Source organism: Hemitrygon akajei, chromosome 15, assembly GCF_048418815.1.
Source record: "Hemitrygon akajei chromosome 15, sHemAka1.3, whole genome shotgun sequence".
Classification (NCBI taxonomy): Eukaryota; Metazoa; Chordata; class Chondrichthyes; order Myliobatiformes; family Dasyatidae; genus Hemitrygon; species Hemitrygon akajei.
In genome coordinates, this window is record NC_133138.1 from 4,680,334 (window position 1) to 4,702,511 (window position 22,178).

A 22,178-nucleotide genomic window follows, 5' to 3' on the forward strand; every position below is an offset into this window, starting at 1 on the left:
AAACACAAAATGCTGGCAGAACTCAGCAGGCCAGACAGCATCTATGGGAGGAGGTAATGACGACGTTTTGGGCCAAAACCCTTCATCAGGAGGCCCAAAACGTCGTCACTTCCTCCTCCCATAGATGCTGTCTGGCCTGCTGAGTTCTGCCAGCATTTTGTGTTTTTATTAGAAATTAGAGGGAACATTGATAAAGGTCCATGTTTGCCCAACATCTCCTTTTAGCTCATACTGTCTAATCCGGGCAGCATCCTGGTGACCCTTTCATGCACCCTCTCCGAAGCCTCCATGTCCTTAATGGTGGTCCTCAGTTTGCAGTGCTCTTCAATGGTTTCTTTGCCCAACAGATTTCAAAGTGAACTGATGGGTTTGTTGTCTTGAAGTGATGGATATTTATATTGTTTCCATGGGTAACAACTTACTACAGACCATAAGACATAGGAGCAGAATTAGGCCCATTGAGTCTACTCTGCCATTCCATCATGGCTGATTTATTATCCCTCTCAATGCCATTCCCCTGTTTTCTCTCTCTATCCCTTAATGCCCTGACTAATCAGGAATCTATCGACTTTTGCTTTAAGTATGCCTGGTGACTTGGCCTCTACAGCCGTCTGTGACAATGAATTTCACAGATTCTCCATCCTCTGGCTAAATAAATTCATCCTCACCTTTGTTCTAAATGGATGTCCTTCTATTATGAGGTTGTGCCCACTGGTCCTAGACTTCCCTGGTATAGGAAACATCCACTCAGTCTAGGCTTTTCAGTATTCAATGAGATTTCACCTACCCCCCACCAACCTCATTCTTCTAAACTCCAGTAAGTCAGACCCAGAGCCATCAACCACTTCTCATATGTTAACCTTTTCATTCCTGAAAGTATTTTCATGAACTTTCTCTGGATTCCCTTAAATGCCAGCACACCTTTTCTTAGATAAGAGGCCCAAAATTGCTCTCAATACTCTGCAAGTGCAGTATGACCAATGCCTTATAAAGCCTCAGCATTATATCCTTGCTTTTATATTCTAGTCCTCTCAAAATGCTAACATTGCATTTGCCTTCCTTACCACCAACTCACCCTGCAAGTTGATCTTTAGGGAATCTTACAGAAGGACTCCCAAGTTCCTTTGCTCCTCTGATTTTTGAATTGTCTCCCATTTTGGAAAATAGTCTACACCTTTAGTCCAGAACATAGAGATGTGGTCTGCTGGTTTTCTGTTTCTGGATTTGAGGACAATCCTGCACTGTCCATATCAGCGCATGGGTGATGGTGCAGAGATGATGTTTAATTTTGCTCACTCGGGTAGTGGGATTGACCACAACACAATGGAGTCCAGCTGGAGTCTGAACTCCCTTTACTAAGCTGATAATGTTACAGGATCCAGCTGGTCTGAGCCCTCAACCAGTCTTCAATCTTCCTGCCTCTGTCATTACCACCAATTGTCAGAATAATCTAAACTGGATTTGGCCATGGTGGGTTTTTTCTATCTTTCTATCTTAAATCAGTATATTAAATCTGTAAATATAACTCCCAGTCTTGGGAATCACGTGTGAATAAAGACTTCTTCATGATCTTTTTGCAATTGCTTCGTGTTATGATTTGGTGGGATCTGGAAGTAAGTGGTAGTTGTTTATGTATATTTCTAAGTTTTAAAAAAAACACAATTTGTTCTTTGAAAGATCCTAACTGTTAGGATTAAAGTAAGCACACAAAATGCTGGAGGAACTCAGCAGGTTAGGTGGTATCTATGGAGAGAAATAACATTTGATAGTTTGGGTGAGACCCTTCATCAGGACTGGAAAGGTAGGTGAGGTTAAGGATGAGACCAAGTGAGGGATGATGGGTAATCTTTATCTATCACCTGCCAGTTTGATCCTTCCTTTAGCCCCCTCTCCTTATTCTAGCACAAGACCATGAGACATGGGAGCAGAATTAGGCCATTTGGCCCATTGATTCTACTGCACCATTCCAAGATGACTGATTTATTATCTCTGTCAAACCCATTCTCTTGACTTCTCCCTGTGACATTTGACACCCGTTGAATGAGGTGTGGGAATGCTATGTTGGTGCTGGACGCACGGCAACACTTTCGGGCTGCCCTTAGCACATTCCTCGCTGATTGATTTGACACAACTCTTCACTGTGTGCCTTGATGTACATGTGACAGATAAAGCTAAAAGTAGCTCTTCCAACACCCTTGGCAGGACAGAACAGTTCCACAAGGATCTGTTCTGGGACCCCTGCTCTTTGTGATTTTTTAGAAAGTGGAAGTGTGGGTTAGTAAGTTTACAGATGAAACAAAGGTTGGTGTAGTGGATAGTGTAGAAGATAGTTGTAAGTTACAAAAGGATTTTGACAGGCTGGAGAGCTGGACTGAGAAGGGGCAGATGGAGTTCAATGCAGGGAAGGGTGAAGTTCACTTTGGAAGGTCAAACTTGAAGGCAGATCTCAGTGTTAATTAGGCAGGATTCTCCGTGTGGAGGAACAGGGGGATCTTGGATTTTATATCCATAGATGCTCTGAAGTTGTGCAAGTTGATAAGGTAAAGTGTATGGTGTGTTAACCTTCATTAAGCTAAGGGATAGACCATAAGACACTGGAGCAGAATTAGGCTATTCGGCCCATCAAATCTGCTCTGCCATTCCATCATAGGTGATCCTGGATCCCACTCAACCCCATTGAGTTCAAGAGCTGCAAAGTAATGTTGCAACTATAAAACCCCAGTTAGACCACACTTGGAGTTTTGTGTTCAGTTTGGGTCGTGTCATTAAAAGAAGGATGTGGAAGCTCCTTAAAGAAGTTGTTCCTAAAATGTTGAGTTTGTGGTTCCTGCACTCACTCCTTTGGTTGTCTCCATTCCTGAGTTAGCCTGCTCTAAACACCCCTTTTTCTTAAATGACTTGAAATAATGTTCTTTGCTGCTGTGTCTGGCTGCAGATGACAGTGGTTGTAGTTGTAAATGAAAATTTATTTATTGAAGATACATCATGGAATTGGTCCTTGAGGCGCAATACCGACTTAACCCTAGTGTAACTATGGGACAATTTACAATGACCAATTAACCTACTAAATGGTACGTCTTTGGACTGTGGGAGGAAACCTGAGCACCCGGAGGAAACCCACGCATTCCACAGTGAGGACGTACATGACTCCTTACAGATGATGCTGGGTTTGAACTCAGAAGTCCCAAATTGTAATAGCATTATTCTAACTGCTACGCTAATATTCAATGATTCCCTTGGGAGACCCACTCAAAAAGTCGTGGCTCTTTGGCACCAGTTATAAACACTACTTTCAAGGCAGAAAATCTGATGAAAATACATTGGATGTTACAGCACAAATCCTTCAGCCCATGAGATTATGCGGATCTTTTAACCACTAAAATCAGACCAACCCTTTTCTCCCACGTAGTCCTCCATTTATCTATTATCCATATGCCTATCTCTTAAATATCCCTAATGTACCTGCCCCTACCACCACTCTAAAACACCGGCCTCATATCCATCCTGGGGAACAGTCTGTGGCTATCCCCTCAATCTACGTCTCTTATCATCTTGTAAACTTCTATGAAGTCGCCTGTCACCCTCCTTTGGTCAGTACCTCCACACTTACACCAAGGTTAGCAGATCTTTAATTCTCGAACTACAGGTAGAAGAGCCACTGGCATTTACTGTCTCTGGAGAAAGGGGTTTACTACACCGCTTGAGATAGCAGCCAAGAATCAACAACGCTGGTGCCTCTAAAATGAATGCCATAGGTGAAGAATTAGGCCATTTGGCCCACTGAGTCGCCTGTGCCATTCCATCATGACAGATTTATTATCCCTCTCAACATCATTTTCTGCCTTCTTCTGTAACCTTTGACATTCTTACTAATCAAGAACTTTAATCAATCACTGCTTTAATTATACCCAATGATTTGTACTCCACAGCTGTCTGTGGCAAAGAATTCCACAGATTCACCTCCTTGTGGCTAAAGAAATTCCTCCACATCTCTTTTAAATGGACATCCCTCTAGTCTGAGTTTGTGCCCCTCTGGTCCTAGACTTCCCCACTATCTGCCCATCCAACTGTAGAGGTTTCTTTTGTTTCTAAGTTCACTTCTCATTCCTAAATGGCCTACTCCTGCTCCTATTTCTTATGTAAAACCTGAGAGATAAGCGCAATTTATTCTGTTTCCTAATAAGGCAGTGTATTCACCAAAGAATTCAATCCAGTTGCACTGCCTGCCCAATTTTAGGTATGAGTGTGTACCAAAATGAAAGTGGAGTTGATTGTCGTCTACATAATGTTGGTTGTTCGTCATATCCAACAATATCAGGAAACTTGGAAGGAGAGTTTTTAAAGTGGAAAACTCTCTCAACTTCAAATGACTGGCTCCAGTGGTATGAGTAGTCCTCTCAAGTAGAGTCCTGGTTACAGTGGGTGATCATGATGACTTCGGTGTCTCGTCATGCCTTTTTTCACCACAAAGTGTTGTAGAACTGCTTTCCTGGCCATTGGATCTCACTGCAGATCCCATCCGCCTAATCTGCTGAAGCTGACTTCACGTGTGTGTCCCTATCTCATTCCACTGAGATGTTACAATGAGCATCATAGGAAGTCATTCCTACCTGTGGCCATCAAACTTTACAACAACTCCCTCGGAATGTCAGACACCCTGAGCCAATAGGCTGGTCCTGGACTTATTTCCACTTGGCATGATTAACTTATTATTTAATTATTTATGGTTTTATATTGCTATATTTCTTCACTATTTTTGGTTGGTGCGGCTTTAACGAAACCCAATTTCCCTCGGGATCAATAAAGTATGTCTGTCTGTCTCACCGGGGTATGAGACACGCCCGGCTACCCTCACCTGGTTTAGCATGTCAGACAAAGCGGTGTAACAGGGTTTGGTCACTGTCAGGTGCAAACAGCTACTACAGCCACAGGTGTGAACTGAGTGTCCAATGGGGACCAAAGCTGAGTGAGCTGCCCCAGAATGGACATGACAAGCCCCTTCCCCAGAGGTGATACCCCTCCCTGAACACCCTAATACCTCAAGTGTAAGAAACTCGGATGGTAGTTTGCCTCCCAGGTGCCAGGGTCTGAGACATTTCTGATCACGTCCATGATATCCTGAAGTGGGAAGGAGAACAGCCAGAGGATTGGAGTGGGGGGGGCAGGGATTCAGATTTCTGGATCATTGGGATCTCTTTTGGGGCACATGTGACCTGTACAAAAAAAGACGGGTTACACTTGATTTTGAGGAGGACCAATATCCTGGCTGGGAGGTTTGCTAAGGCTATTGGGGAGAGTTAAAACTAGAACTGCTGGGGGGTGGGAACCAAAATGAAGAGACAGAGGAAGGTGCGGTTGTCTCACAAATAGAGAAAGCATGTAGACAGTACAAGAGGGAGGACAGGCAGGTGATAGAGAAGGGATGCTGTCAGACTGATGGTGTGAGATGTGTCTATTGTAATGCAAGGAGTATGATGAATAAAGTGGGTGAGCTTAAAGCGTATATCAGTACTCAGAGTTGTGATGTTGTGGACATTACAGAGACTTGGATGCTTCAGGGGCAGGAATGGTTACTTTGAGTGCCAGGCTTTAGATGTTTCAGAAAGGACAGAGAGGGAGGCTAAAGAGGTGGGGGTGTGGCACAACTGATCAGAGATAGTGTCACGGCTGCAGAAGAGGAGGAAGCCATGGAGGGATTGTCTATGGAGTCTCTGTGGGTGGAAGTTAGGAACAGGAAAGGGTCAACAACTCTACTGGGTGTTCTTTTATAGACCACCCAATAGAAACAGGGACATCAAGGAGCAGATAGGGAGACAGATTCTGGAAAGGAGAAATAATAACAGGTTTGTCATGCTGGGAGATTTTATTTAATTTCCCAAAAATTGATTGGCATCTCCCTAGAGCAAGGGGTTTAGTTGGGGTGGAGTTTGTTAGGTGTGTTCAGGAAGGTTTCTTGACACAATCTGTAGATAAGCCTACAAAAGGAGAGGATGTACTTGATCTGGTATTGGAAAAAGAACCTGGTCAGGTGTCAGATCTCTCTGTGGGAGAGCATTTTGGAGATAGTGATCACAATTCTGTCTCCTTTACTATAGCATTGGAGAGGGATAGCAACAGACAAGTTAGGAAAGTGTTTAATTGGAGTAAGGTGAAATATGAGGCTATCAGGCAGGAACTTGGAAGCATACATTGGGAACAGATGTTCTCAGGGAAATGTATGGCAGAAATGTGGCAAATGTTTAGGGGATATTTGTGTGGAGTTCTGTACAGGTACATTCCAATTAGACAGGGAAAGGATGGTAGGGTACAGGAACCATGGTGTACAAAGGCTGTTGTAAATCTAGTCAAGAAGAAAAGAAAAGCTTACGAAAGCTTCAGAAAATGAGGTAATGATAGAGACCTCAAAGATTATAAGGCTAGCAGGAAGGAGTTTAAGAATGAAATTAGGAGAGCCAGAAGGGGCCATGACAAGGCCTTGGCAGACAGGATTAAGGAAAACCCCAAGACATTCCACAAGTATGTGAAGAGCAAGAGGATAAGACGTGAGAGAATAGGACCAATCAAGTGTGACAGTGGAAAAGTGTATGGAATCAGAGAAGATAGAAAAGGTACTTATTGAATACTTTGCTTCAGTATTCACTACGGAAAAGGATGTTGGTGATTATAGAGATGACATAGCAGACTGAAAAGCTTGAACATATAAATATTAAGAAAGAGGATGTGCTGGAGCTTTTGGAAAGCATCAAGTTGGATAAGTCGCTGGGACCGGATGAGATGTACCCCAGGCTACTGTGGGAGGCGAGGAAGGAGATTGCTGAGCCTCTGGCGACAATTTTTGCATCATCAATGGGGATGGGAGAGGTTCTGGAAGATTGGAGGGTTGCGGATGTTGTTCCCTTATTTAAGAAAGGGACTAGAGATAGTCCAGGAAATTATAGACCAATGAGTCTTTCTTCAGTGGTTGGTAAGTTGATGGAGAAGATCCTGAGAGGCAGGACTTATGAACATTTGGAGAGGTATAATATGATTAGGAATAGTCAGCATGGCTTTGTCAAAGGCAGGTCATGCCTTACAAACTTAGAATTCTTTGAGGATGTGACTAAACATATTGATGAGGGTAGAGCAGTAGATGTAGTGTATATGGATTTCAGTAAGACATTTGATGAGGTACTCCATGCAAGGTTTATTGAGAAAGTAAGGAGGCATGGGATCCAAGGGGACATTGCTTTGTGGATTCAGAACTGGCTTGCCCACAGAAGGCAAAGAGTGGTTGTAGATGGTCATAGTCTGAATGGAGGTCGATAACCAGTGGTGTGCCTCAGGGATCTGTTCTGGGACCCTTACTCTTCGTGATTTTTATAAATGACCTGGATGAGCAAGTGGAGGGATGGGTTAGTAAACTTACTGATGACACAAAGGTTGGGGGTGTTGTGGATAGTGTGGAGGGTTGTCAGTGGTTACAGCAGGACTTTGATAGGATGCTAAACCAGGGTTCTAGAAGTGGCAGATGGCGTTCAACCCAGGTAAGTGTGAAGTGGTTCATTTTGGTAGGTCAAATATGATGGTAGAATATAGTATTAATGGTAAAACTCTTGGTAGTGTGGAGGATCAGAGGGATCTTGGGGTCCGAGTCTATAGCACACTCAAAGCTGCTACACAGATTGACTCTGTAGTAAGGAAGGCGTACAGTGCATTGGCCTTCATCAACAGTGGGATTGAGTTTAGGAGCCGAGAGGTAATGTTGCAGCAATATAGGGCCCTGGTCAGACCCCACTTGGAGTACTGTGCTCAGTTCTGGTCGTCTCACTACAGGAAGGATGTAGAAACGATAGAAAGGGTGCAGAGGAGATTTACAAGGATGTTGCCTGGATTGGGGAGCATGCCTTATGAGAATAGGTTGAGTGAACTCGGCCTTTTCTCCTTGGAGCGACAGAGGATAAGAGGTGACCTGATAGAGGTGTATAAAATGATGAGAGGCATTGATAGTGTGGATAGCCAGAGGCTTTTCACCAGGGCTGAAATGGCTAACACGAGAGGGCACAGTTTTAAGGAGCTTGGAAGTAGGTACAGAGGAGATGTCGGGTAAGTTTTTTACGCAGTGGTGAGTGTGTGCAATGGGCTGCCGGCAACGGTGGTGGAGGCGGATACAGTACTGTCTTATAAGAGACTCCAGGATAGGTACATGGAGCTTAGAAGAGTAGAGGGCTATGGGTAACCCTGGGTAATTTCTAAAGTAAGTACATGTGTGGCACAGCATTGTGGATCGAAGGGCCTGTATTGTGCTGTAGATTTTCCATGTTTCAAGTATATATGCACAGAAAATCATACAACAGCATCAGAGGCTCTAGAATCAGATAAACAGCAGTCACAAAAGAAGCACGTACACCCAGTGGCCACTTTATTGGGTACACCTGTTAATGCAGATATCTATCAGCCAATCATGTGGCAACAACTCAATTTATAAAAACATGTAGATACGGTCAAGAGGTTCAGTTGTTGTTCAGACCAAACATCAGAATGGCGTCCCTTGTGCCCCTCTCCTTAAAAACTATCCCAGGGTTCAGCAAGACAAGCAGCATCTTACCATTCCCCCTTCATAGATGCTGCCTGACCTGTTGAATTCCTCCAGTAATTTGTGTGTATGTATTGGTCAAGATTTCTGGCATCTGCAGAATCTCTTGTTTATGGTCCCCCCACACCCCCCCCCCCCCCCCAGTCTCCTGCACTCCAAGGAATTAAGTCCCAGCTTTCCCTTTCCTTCTGTGGCAGTCCATGACAGGATAGACAGTCATGCTAGCCATTCGTCCTTTCAAACCTACCCCGACGGTCAATAAAATCAGGTGATGATATCAGGCTCTATAGTCTCTTGTATCCCTGGGAATGCTCCAGAAGGTAATCAGCCCAAAACGTCGACTGTTTATTCCTCTCCATAGATTCTGCCTGATCTACTGAGCTCCTCCAGCATTTGGTGTGTTGCTCTGGGCTTCCAGCATCTGCAGCATCTTTGGTGTTTGGGAGAAAATAATTGTAATTTTGCTTTCCTGGGACCTAACTGGAGTGTAACCTTTGCCAGACACCCGTTGAGTCCTGTGCAAATCCTACCATTGCATTTGCAATGCAAAAAGGTTGATTAAAGATTAGCTTTCTTTATCATGTACAGTGAAGTGTGTTGTTGTGTCAACGACCAACACAGTCTCCGAGAATGTGCTGGGGAAAGTCCGCAAGTGTTACCACCATAGCACATCCACAACACACTAACCCCAACCCGTCGAAGCAGTCTGACTTCAGATTTATTTATTATAAGATTACCTTTATTTGTCACGCTTGGGTCAAAATGGACAGTGAAATAAGTGTTACAAAGCTTCAGGAGCTGACATAGAATGTCCACAGTGTTCAGTAGGACAACCAAGCAACCAAGGTAGGTGTTACGTACCCCGTAACTGGGTGTCTAACCAGCAAAGATAGAAGAATCCGTTGGAGTCTGGTGGTAATATTTTCAAACAGTGTTTATTAGTAAAATATACAAATCAATATCAACAATGCAAATATATAGATAATACACGTTAGCAATACTAAACCTAAAAGTGTGGGTATAATAATAATCAATAATAAACAAGCTCTATCGATGTCTAGGGGATAATGAATTGTCACATGTGAATATAAAGTTCAGTTCAGTTCATACGTGCTGAGGTAGTTGTTGGTGGTTTTGTTGTAATTGTTGGAGAGAGAGAGAAAGAGAGAGAGCGAGCAAACAATAACAGCTATTGTCAGGCAAACCTTCCTTCACACGTTCTTGATCCATCGTTCCGTTGTTGTTATATTGGTCATTCGATTATGACCCCTCTGTTCTTCAGCTAGACCGTTCTTCTGTGGTGGACTCGTCATTCTGGCATGAGTGGACACACACACAAGCCCCCACCGGCCCTGCTGTAACTCTGAGTTCTTACTGACCGATCCTTTGTTTGGTCTCCGATGCCCCACACCTTCTCGTGGGTTCCAACACTCAAGCAGTGTCCACTAGTGTGTCTCCCCAGACCTCACTTTTATCCCTACTCATGGGGTCGCAGGTGTCAATCAGTTTTGAATGGCTTAGTCCATCAAACCAGCCCACTCCGGCTGTCCACTGAGGAATTTTAATGAACAGAATGGTACCAAGTAAACAGCCCTCTCCAGAGCCGTGAGTCTTACAGGAGTCATAATATGGTGGGTCAACAAGTCTCTCTCCCCCGGTGTTATCTCTCCCTTGTCTGAAGCAGATGTTCCAGTCCCAGTATGTTTTCCCTTTGTCTCTCTTTCTCTCTCATTAGCAGCGTGGTAACAGTAACAGTTTGTGATTTTCCCGGGGGGGGGGGGAACATGGGCAACTCTGTACCCTTCTGCCCATCAGAGCTATTCATCCTTCGTAACACAGGAAAATAACAAAACAAGCCTCTCACCCACCCACCCTGCAAGGGCGTTGCCAGGAGCTGACGCACTGAGCTTTAGGGAAAGGTTGAATAGGTTAGGACTTTAGTCCCTAAAGTGTAAGAGATTGAGGGGAGATTTGATAAGAGGTATACAAAATTATGAGGGGTGTAGATAGGGTAAATTCAAGCAGGCTTTCCCACTGAGGTTGGGTAGGACTACAACTAGAGGTCATGGGTTAAGGATGAAAGGTGAAATGTTTGAGAGAAACTTCTTCACTCAGAGGGTGGTGAGAGTGTGGAACAAGCTGCCAGTGTAAGTGGTGAATATGGGATTTACGAGAAGTTTGGATAAGTACCTGGATGGGAGGGGTTTGGAGGGCTGTGATCCAGGTAAGGCCGATGGGATGAGGACTGCGTGGGCTAAATGACCTGTTTCTGTGCTGCAATGTTCTCTGTCTCCATGTCAGTTCTTGGCCCAGGACTCAGACATGGAGACAATGAGCCTCCAGCCTGCACAAGTCAGTAGGGTGGTTAAGAAGGTGTGTTCATTAGTCAAGAGCCATAAGGTAATGTTGTAGCTCTATAAAACCCTGATTAGATCATACCTGGAATATAGTGTCAGTTCTGGTAACCTGATGTGAAAGCTTTGGAGAGGGTGCAGAGGAGATTTACCAGGATGCTGCTTGGATTAGAGAGGGTGCAGAGGAGATTTACCAGGATGCTGCCTGGATTAGAGAGGGTGCAGAGGAGATTTACCAGGATGCTGCCTGGATTAGAGAGGGTGCAGAGGAGATTTACCAGGATGCTGCCTGGATTAGAGAGGGTGCAGAGGAGATTTACCAGGATGCTGCCTGGATTAGAGAGGGTGCAGAGGAGATTTACCAGGATGCTGCCTGGATTAGAGAGGGTGCAGAGGAGATTTACCAGGATGCTGCCTGGATTAGAAAGGGTGCAGAGGAGATTCACCAGGATGCTGCCTGGATTAGAGAGGGTGCAGAGGAGATTTTCCAGGATGCTGCCTGGATTAGAAAGGGTGCAGAGGAGATTTTCCAGGATGCTGCCTGGATTAGAAAGGGTGCAGAGGAGATTTACCAGGATGCTGCCTGGATTAGAGAGGGTGCAGTGGGGATTCACCAGGATGCTGCCTGGATTAGAGAGGGTGCAGAAGAGATTTTCCAGGATGCTGCCTGGATTAGAGAGGGTGCCGAGGAGATTTACCAGGATGCTGCCTGGATTAGAGAGGGTGCAGAAGGGATTCACCAGGATGCTGCCTGGATTAGAGAGGGTGCAGAGGAGATTTACCAGGATGCTGCCTGGATTAGAGAGGGTGCAGAGGAGATTCACCAGGATGCTGCCTGGATTAGAGAGGGTGCAGAGGAGATTTACCAGGATGCTGCCTGGATTAGAGAGGGTGCAGAGGAGATTCACCAGGATGCTGCCTGGATTAGAGAGGGTGCAGAGGAGATTCACCAGGATGCTGCCTGGATTAGAGAAGGTGCAGAGGAGATTTACCAGGATGCTGCCTGGATTAGAGAGGGTGCAGAGGAGATTCACCAGGATGCTGCCTGGATTAGAGAGGGTGCAGAGGAGATTCACCAGGATGCTGCCTGGATTAGAGAGGGTGCAGAGGAGATTTACCGGGATGCTGCCTGGATTAGAGAGCATGTCTTATGAGGATAGGTTGAGTGAATTGGACTTTTCTCTTTGGAGCGATGGATGATGAGAGGTGAGTTGATAGAGGTTTTCTAGAATTATAAACGGCATAGTATAAGTTTAAGTTTAATTGTCGTTCAACTATACTCATTTATAGAGCCAAGTAAAATTATCTTCCTCCAAGGCCAAAGTTCAAAAGATACAGACGATTGCACACAGCATGTATAGTTACAATAGCACAGTCACAAATTAATATTAGCTCAAGTCCCTGCGTGTTGTGTCCTGAAGATTGATGATGCATGGGATGTTGTCCTGGAGCCATGCTTCTGCAAGAACAAGTCCACAGCAGTTCCTCATCTTGCACTGGGTCAGACACAAAGTCCTGTCTTCCAGGGAACGACACTGGAGAGCAGCACCAATGGGAGAGTTGGCCAGCCCCGATCCAGCATGGATTCCTTCCCCATAGTGCCTCCTCCCCGGGTGTCCAGTCCCATCAATCTGCACACAGACAATAACTCTCCATACCCTTCCCCTTTCTGTAACTATCAAAACCTTCTCTTAAATTTTGAAATCATTGAAAACATTCCCTCCTTCCTGCTTCTGACAAGGGATCATCCACCTGAAACCTTGACTCTGTTTCTCACCCCACAGATGCCATCTGACCTCCTGTGTATTTCCAGAACATTCTGTTTTTATTTCTGTTTTCCAGTGTCTGCTGTTGTTTTGATTTTCACATCTGAAAACTGAACCTGTTTCTTTCTAAGAGCAGGTGAGGAAAGCAGCTTGTCACATCCCAACTCCACAGTGAAACAGTCCACAGTTTTGTTAATTATTTTTAGTATTTGTTCATTATTTATAAGTTAGGCATTGCCAGAAAGACCCAAATTTATTACACATCGCTACTTGCCCCTGAGTCTCCAGGGAGGGGTTGCACCCCTGGTGAAGGGGCTTGTCGTGTCCAATCCAGGGCAGCCCACCCACCTTTGGTCCCCACTGGACGCTCAGCTCTCGCCTGTGGCTCCAAGCAGCCGTCTGCCAGCGGCCACACCCCGGTATGCTGCTTTGACAGCTGGGCTAGACCAGGTGAGGGTAACCGGCAGGTCTCGTACCCTAGATGATGTTGTAGCATGCAAAGTCAGCTCCAGCGGATTGGGCTGAATGAGAGCTGTAGTGAGATTGAAGGGCCAGGAAGATAGCACTGCACCACTCCGTGGAGAGCAAAGGGCATGGTGAGGCACAGAAGGCATTGTGGCCATCCACTGCTAACAAAGAAGATTCCAGTTGCGATGAGGTCAAGCCCAGTGCCCAGCTTCTCCACTTCACAAATACTTCTGCACAGCTGTCGTGGCATCGTCAGGTACAATGGACAAGCACCACATTCTTATTGTGCAGCAGGAAAGGTTGCTTGCAGTGACTGAAGATCATTCAAATCAGATGTTTTTAGTTGGATAGTGATCTCGTAACTGTGAATCGACTCTGCTGCTGTGCTTTAATCTGATCAAGATGTGGCTGTTGACAACATGATGGTGTTTATTGCCCATCTCTTGTGGTGAAATTTTCCCATGAGCCTGTACAGACTGTGTGTTAAAGGTTCTCAGCTAACAGCACCACTAATCTGCACTTGATACAAAATATCTTGCAATATCGTGCTGAGTTATCACCACAGACTCTTGCAGATTTCTACAGATGTACCGTGGAGAGCATTCTAACTGGTTGCATCACTGTCTGGTGTTGGGGGGGGTGGGGGGCACTGCACAGGATCAGAAAAAGCTGCAGAAAGTTGTAAACTCAGCCAGCACCATCATGGAGACTAGCCTCCCCAGCATCGAGGACACCTTCCAAAGACAATGCCTCGAGAAGGTAGAATCCATCATTAAGGAACTCCATTACCCAGGTCATGCCCTCTTCTCATTGCTAACATCAGGGAGGAGGTACAGGAGCCTGAAGACACACAATCGATATTTTAGGAACAGCTTCTTCAACTCTCACCAGATTTCTGAATGGACATTCCACCCATCTACCTCAATATTCCTCTTTCAATTTACATACTGTATATATAATTTCCTATTGTATTTATAATTTTTATTATGTATTGCAATGTACTGCTGCTGCAAAACAACAACTTCATGGTCAAGATGTACAAACAAGCTGGAGGAACTCAGCAGGTCGGGCAGCATCTGTTGAAATGAGCAGTCAGCGTTTCGGGCCGAGACCCTTCTGCTCATTTCAACGGATGCTGCCCGACCTGCTGAGTTCATCCAGCTTTTTGTACGTCTTGATTTGACCACAGCATCTGCAGTGTACTTTGTGTTAACAACTTCATGGTATTTGCCAGTGACATTAAAGCTGATTCTGACCCAGTTCTGTTCACCTCATTGTGGGAAGGATGTGGAGGCTTTCAAGAGGGTGCAGAGTTGATTTACCAGGGTGCTGCCTGGATTAGAGAGGGTGCAGAGTTGATTTACCAGGGTGCTGCCTGGATTATAGAGGGTGCAGAGTTGATTTACCAGGGTGCTGCCTGGATTAGAGAGGGTGCAGAGGAGATTTACCAGGATGCTGCCTGGATTAGAGAGGGTGCAGAGGAGATTTACCAGGGTGCTGCCTAGATCAGAGAGGGTGCAGAGGAGATTTACCAGGGTGCAGCCTGGATTAGAGAGGGTGCAGAGTTGATTTACCAGGGTGCTGCCTGGATTAGAGAGGGTGCAGAGTTGATTTACCAGGGTGCTGCCTGGATTAGAAAGGGTGTAGAGTTGATTTTCCAGGATGCTGCCTGGATTAGAGAGGGTGCAGAGGAGATTTACCAGGATGCTGCCTGGATTAGAGAGGGTGCAGAGGAGATTTACCAGGGTGCTGCCTAGATCAGAGAGGGTGCAGAGGAGATTTACCAGGGTGCTGCCTGGATTAGAGAGGGTACAGAGGAGATTCACCAGGATGCTGCCTAGATCAGAGAGGGTGCAGAGGAGATTCACCAGGATGCTGCCTAGATCAGAGAGGGTGCAGAGGAGATTTACCAGGATGCTGCCTGGATTAGAGAGGGTGCAGAGGAGATTTACCAGGATGCTGCCTGGATCAGAGAGGGTGCAGAGGAGATTTACCAGGGTGCTGCCTGGATTAGAGAGGGTGCAGAGGAGATTCACCAGGACGCTGCCTGGATTAGAGAGGGTGCAGAGGAGATTTACCAGGACGCTGCCTGGATCAGAGAGGGTGCAGAGGAGATTTACCAGGGTGCTGCCTGCATTAGAGAGGGTGCAGAGGAGATTTAACAGGGTGCTGCCTAGATCAGAGAGGGTGCAGAGGAGATTTACCAGGGTGCTGCCTGGATTAGAGAGGGTGCAGAGGAGATTTACCAGGGTGCTGCCTAGATCAGAGAGGGTGCAGAGGAGATTTACCAGGGTGCTGCCTGGATTAGAGAGGGTGCAGAGGAGATTTACCAGGGTGCTGTCTAGATCAGAGAGGGTGCAGAGGAGATTTACCAGGGTGCTGCCTGGATTAGAGAGGGTGCAGAGGAGATTTACCAGGGTGCTGCCTAGATCAGAGAGGGTGCAGAGGAGATTTACCAGGATGCTGCCTGGATTAGAGAGGGTGCAGAGGAGATTTACCAGGGTGCTGCCTGGATTAGAGAGGGTGCAGAGGAGATTTACCAGGGTGCTGTCTAGATCAGAGAGGGTGCAGAGGAGATTTACCAGGGTGCTGCCTGGATTAGAGTGCATGTCTTATGAGGAGAGATTGAGTGAGCTAGGGATTTTCTCTCTGGAATGAAGGAGGATGAGAGGTGCACACAATGATAAGAGGCATAGATTGAGTGGACAGCCAGAGATTTTTTCCAGGTATGGAAATAATAATACAACAAGACATAATTTGCAGATGATATGAGCAAAGTATGGGGGGGGGGGTTGACAGAGGTAGGTTTTCTAACACAGAGTGTATAAAATGCTCTGCCTAGGGTGGTGGCAGATGCAGATACATTCGGGACATTTAAGAGACTCTTAGATAGACACATGGATAACAGAAAAATGGAGGTCAATGCGGGAGGGAAGGGTTAGACTGAGCTTGGAGTTGGTTAAAGGGTTTGCATAACATACAAGCTGAAGGACCCATACTGTTCTATGTTCTTCTTTCTAAACTGATCATATGGTAGTCAAAAATAACTTCAAATGCTGGGAGTTTAATCTAGAAAACATACAATATTGAAAATACTCAACAAGTCAAGCAGCTTCTGGGGAGAGAGGACTAGTTAACATTTCAAATAGAAGACTAGTTAAGCAGTAGGGAGGGTGGGAGGAATTAGTGAACACGGCCCAGCCCGTCACACACAAAGCCCTCCTCACCGTTCAGCACATTTGAAGGTGCGCTGCACAAGGAAACCGCGTCCATCATCAGGGACCCTCACCATTGAGGATATGCCCATTTCTCACTGAGGTACAGGAGCCTCAGGTCCCACACCACCATGTTCAGAAACAGTTATTTCCCCTCAACCATCAGGAAGGAGGTACAGGAGCCTCAGGTCCCACACCACCATGTTCAGAAACAGTTATTTCCCCTCAATCATCAGGAAGGAGGTACAGGAGCCTCAGGTCCCACACCACCATGTTCAGAAACAGTTATTTCCCCTCAACCATCAGGAAGGAGGTACAGGAGCCTCAGGTCCCACACCACCATGTTCAGAAACAGTTATTTCCCCTCAATCATCAGGAAGGAGGTACAGGAGCCTCAGGTCCCACACCACCATGTTCAGAAACAGTTATTTCCCCTCAATCATCAGGAAGGAGGTACAGGAGCCTCAGGTCCCACACCACCATGTTCAGAAACAGTTATTTCCCCTCAATCATCAGGAAGGAGGTACAGGAGCCTCAGGTCCCACACCACCATGTTCAGAAACAGTTATTTCCCCTCAATCATCAGGAAGGAGGTACAGGAGCCTCAGGTCCCACACCACCATGTTCAGAAACAGTTATTTCCCCTCAACCATCAGGAAGGAGGTACAGGAGCCTCAGGTCCCACACCACCATGTTCAGAAACAGTTATTTCCCCTCAACCATCAGGAAGGAGGTACAGGAGCCTCAGGTCCCACACCACCATGTTCAGAAACAGTTATTTCCCCTCAATCATCAGAAAGGAGGTACAGGAGCCTCAGGTCCCACACCACCAGGTTCAGAAACAGTTATTACCCCTCAACCATCATGTTCCTGAACCAGAGGGGGAAATCTTTATTCACTCCAACATTGAACTGTTCCCTCAACCTATGGACTCACTTTCAGGGACTCTTCATCTCATGTACTTGGTATTTGTTATATATTTACACAGTTGGTCTTCTTTTGCACATTGTTTGTCTGTCTTTGTTTATGTATAGTTTTTTCATAAATTTTATTATATTCTGTTATTTTCCTGTAAATGCCCAGAAGAAAATGAATCTAAGGGTATATGGTGACATATTATACAGGAGATGCACTTGGATAATAAGTTTGACTTTGACGTACAGAGAGTAGCTGATCTCATTCTAGTATTATCTAAGAAGGATCTGTATCTTGTTCTGGGGCAAATTATCTCTGTGCATCATGTTTCAGTGCTAATATCCTGTACTTAAATAGTAATCTAATCTATAAAGTATTTATGTTTCCCCTCCCTACTGCAAAATGTCTTGCAGACATACACAGCAGAGAGCAAGAGCAGTTTTAATCTATTACACTTTGAATGACAGGCTGCTGACCATCCCTGCTCTGGTCCTGTTGGTCCCTTTACTTTGCCCACCTTTGTTCTGTTCTCCTCCATGTTTTTGTTCCCTAGTTCTCTGCAAAAGGATCAATTACTCCCTTGAGTTCAGGAGAATGAGAGGTGACCTTGTTCAGGTCTGAGGGTTCTTTAAATGGATTGCAGGCTGGGAGTTTTTTCACCCTGAAGAAAGAAAACAATTAGCTTCATTTGTCGCATGTACATTGAAACACACAGGGAAACGCACGTTTGCATCCATGACCAATGCAGTCCCAGGATGTGCTGGGGGCAGCTCATACTTGTCACCATGCCTCCAGCATGCTCACAACTCACCAACCCTAACCCTTACATTTTTGGAATGTTGGAGGAAACCAGAGCACCTGGAGGAAACTCGCGTCGCGTAGTCATGGGAAGAACGTACAAACTACTGGCAAGCATTGTTTGGAATTGAACCCTGATTGCTGGTGCTGCAAAGTGCTCTAGGCCTCACGAGACAGGGACTTGATCTTTTAGGACAGAGACGAGGAGAAATGGCATCTCTTAGGATATCAGTTTTGGAACTCTCTATCCCAGGTAACCATGACAGCATTGCAAAGCACAGGAACAGCTCCTTTGGCCAACTCTGTGCTGAGCACAATACCTCACGGTAGGTCTTGGAAGGCCCTTGACTAGTCAAGTCAAGTGAACATACATGTATATAACATGTATAGTTAACATAGAAATGAGACAATGTTTCCTTGAACCAGGTTTAAAGCACAGTATCCACATAACACACGATAACTTATGAAGCTAAGGATAAAATCTATGGATGAATCACACAGAAATAACAAACTGAAGTGCTTTAATATTACATATTGTCAGGTATGGAACAAATTAACTGGGGTATTAACCAGAATATAAAAGCAAGGATGTACTTTTCAGGCTTTAAAAGGCACAGGTGAGGCATCACAGGGTATTATGAGCAGTTTTGGGCCCCTTATAGAACATAGAATAGTACAGCACAGTACAGGCCCTTCGGCCCACAATGTTGTGCCGACCCTTAAACCCTGCCTCCCATATAACCCCCCACCTTAAATTCCTCCATATACCTGTCTAGTAGTCTCTTAAATTTCACTAGTGTATCTGCCTCCACCACTGACTCAGGCAGTGCATTCCACGCACCAACCACTCTCTGAGTGAAAAACCTTCCTCTAATATCCCCCTTGAACTTTCCAACCCCTTACCTTAAAGCCATGTCCTCTTGTACTGAGCAGTGGTGCCCTGGGGAAGAGGCGCTGGCTGTCCACTCTGTCTATTCCTCTTAATATCTTGTACACCTCTATCATGTCTCCTCTCATCCTCCTTCTCTCCAAAGAGTAAAGCCCTAGCTCCCTTAATCTCTGATCATAATGCATACTCTCTAAACCAGGCAGCATCCTGGTAAATCTCCTCTGTACCCTTTCCAATGCTTCCACATCCTTCCTATAGTGAGGCGACCAGAACTGGATACAGTACTCCAAGTGTGGCCTAACCAGAGTTTTATAGAGCTGCATCATTACCTATATAACCATATAACCATATAACAATCACAGCACGGAAACAGGCCATTCCGGCCCTCCTAGTCCGTGCCGAACTCTTAATCTCACCTAGTACCACCTACCCGCACTCAGCCCATAACCCTCCACTCCTTTCCTGTCCATATACCTATCCAATTTTACCTTAAATGACACAACTGAACTGGCCTCTACTACTTCTACAGGAAGCTCATTCCACACAGCTATCACTCTCTGAGTAAAGAAATACCCCCTCGTGTTTCCCTTAAACTTTTGCCCCCTAACTCTCAAATCATGTCCTCTCGTTTGAATCTCCCCTACTCTCAATGGAAACAGCCTATTCACGTCAACTCTATCTATCCCTCTCAACATTTTAAATACCTTGATCAAATCCCCCCTCAACCTTCTATGCTCCAATGAATAGAGACCTAACTTGTTCAACCTTTCTCTGTAACTTAAGTGCTGAAACCCAGGTAATATCCTAGTAAATCGTCTCTGCACTCTCTCTAATTTATTGATATCTTTCCTATAATTCGGTGACCAGAACTGTACACAATATTCCAAATTTGGCCTTACCAATGCCTTGTACAATTTTAACATTACATCCCAACTTCTGTACTCAATGCTCTGATTTATAAAGGCCAGCGTTCCAAAAGCCTTCTTCACCACCCTATCTACATGAGACTCCACCTTCAGGGAACTATGCACTGTTATTCCTAGATCTCTCTGTTCCACTGCATTCCTCAATGCCCTACCATTTACCCTGTATGTTCTATTTGGATTATTCCTGCCAAAATATAGAACCTCACACTTCTCGGCATTAAACTCCATCTGCCAACGTTCAGCCCATTCTTCTAACCGGCATAAATCTCCCTGCAAGCTCTGAAAACCCACCTCATTATCCACAACACCTCCTACCTTAGTATCATCAGCATACTTACTAATCCAATTTACCACCCCATCATCCAGATCATTTATGTATATTACAAACAACATTGGGCCCAAAACAGATCCCTGAGGCACCCCGCTAGTCACCGGCCTCCATCCCGATAAACAATTATCCACCACTACTCTCTGGCATCTCCCATCTAGCCACTGTTGAATCCATTTTATTACTCCAGCATTAATACCTAACGACTGAACCTTCTTAACTAACCTTCCATGTGGAACTTTGTCAAAGGCCTTGCTGAAGTCCATATAGACTACATCCACTGCCTTACCCTCGTCAACATTCCTCGTAACTACTTCAAAAAATTCAATAAGGTTTGTCAAACATGACCTTCCACGCACAAATCCATGCTGGCTACTCCTAATCAGATCCTGTCTATCCAGATAATTATAAATACTATCTCTAAGAATACTTTCCATTAATTTACCCACCACTGATGTCAAACTGACTCACGACTCTTAAACTCTGTGCCTTGACTTATGAAAGCTAACACCCCATAAGCTTTCTTAACTACCCTATCTACCTGTAAGGCAACTTTCAGGGATCTGTGGACATGTACCCCCAGATCCCTCTGCTCCTCCACACTACCAAGTATCCTGCCATTTACTTTGTACTCTGCCTTAGAGTTTGTCCTTCCAAAGTGTACCACCTCACACTTCTCCGGGTTGAACTCCATCTGCCACTTCTCAGCCCACTTCTGCATCCTATCAATGTCTCTCTGCAATCTTTGACAATCCTCTACACTATCTACAACACCACCAACCTTTGTGATGTCTGCAAACTTGCCAACCCACCCTTCTACCCCCACATCCAGGTCATTAATAAAAATCACAAAAGTAGAGGTCCCAGAACCGATCCTTGTGGGACACCACTAGTCACAACCCTCCAATCTGAATGTACTCCCTCCACCATGACCCTCTGCTTTCTGCAGGCAAGCCAATTCTGAATCCACCTGGCCAAACATCCCTGGATCCCATACCTTCTGACTTTCTGAATAAACCTACCATGAGGTACCTTGTCAAATGCCATACTAAAATCCATGTAGATCACATCCACTGCACTACCCTCATCTATATGCCTGGTCACCTCCTCAAAGAACTCTATCAGGCTTGTTAGACATGATCTGCCCTTCACAAAGCCATGCTGATTGTCCCTGATCAGACCATGATTCTCTAAATGCCCATAGATCCTATCTCTAAGAATCTTTTCCAATAGCTTTCCCACCACAGATGTAAGGCCCACTGGTCTATAACTACCCGGACTATCCCTACTACCTTTTTTGAACAAAGGGACAAAAAAACAAGGAGACGGAGAAGTTGAGAGAAAGGGATGGCAGCTTTACAATAACAGGATGGGAAGCGGTGTAGTCCAGGCAGCTGTGCGAGTCCGTGGGTTTATAATAGATATCGGTAGATAACCTGTCTCCAGAAATAGAGACAGAGAGATCGAGAAAGGGGAGGGAGGTGTCGGAAATGGAACAGATAAATTTGAGGGCAGGGTGGAAGTTGGAGGCAAATTTGACGAAGTTGATGAGCCCAGCATGGGTGCAGGAAGCAGCACCAATACAGTTGTCAATGTAGCGTAGGAGTGAGCCAGGTCCAAGTCTGTCTTGCCATTTGTTCTCTGATCTTAAAAGCAATAATTAAGCCCTGGATTTTAACTATTTTACTCAAGGCAGTGCTAAGTCCTCTGTGTACAGTATATCTATACCACTAATTTGTTTATAAACCCATGGATTTCCACACTTATATGGAGGTGGTGCCATGGCTTTGGGAAATAACACTAATAAGAATTGCTGTATATGTTGGTGAATATGAGAGGCCCAAAAGGCCAGTAATCAGCCGGAGTGTGACACAAATCTGCTGGCAAACACTGAATAGTTAAAGATCTAAAAACTTGTAGGGGAGTTGGTATTCAGGAAACCACAGA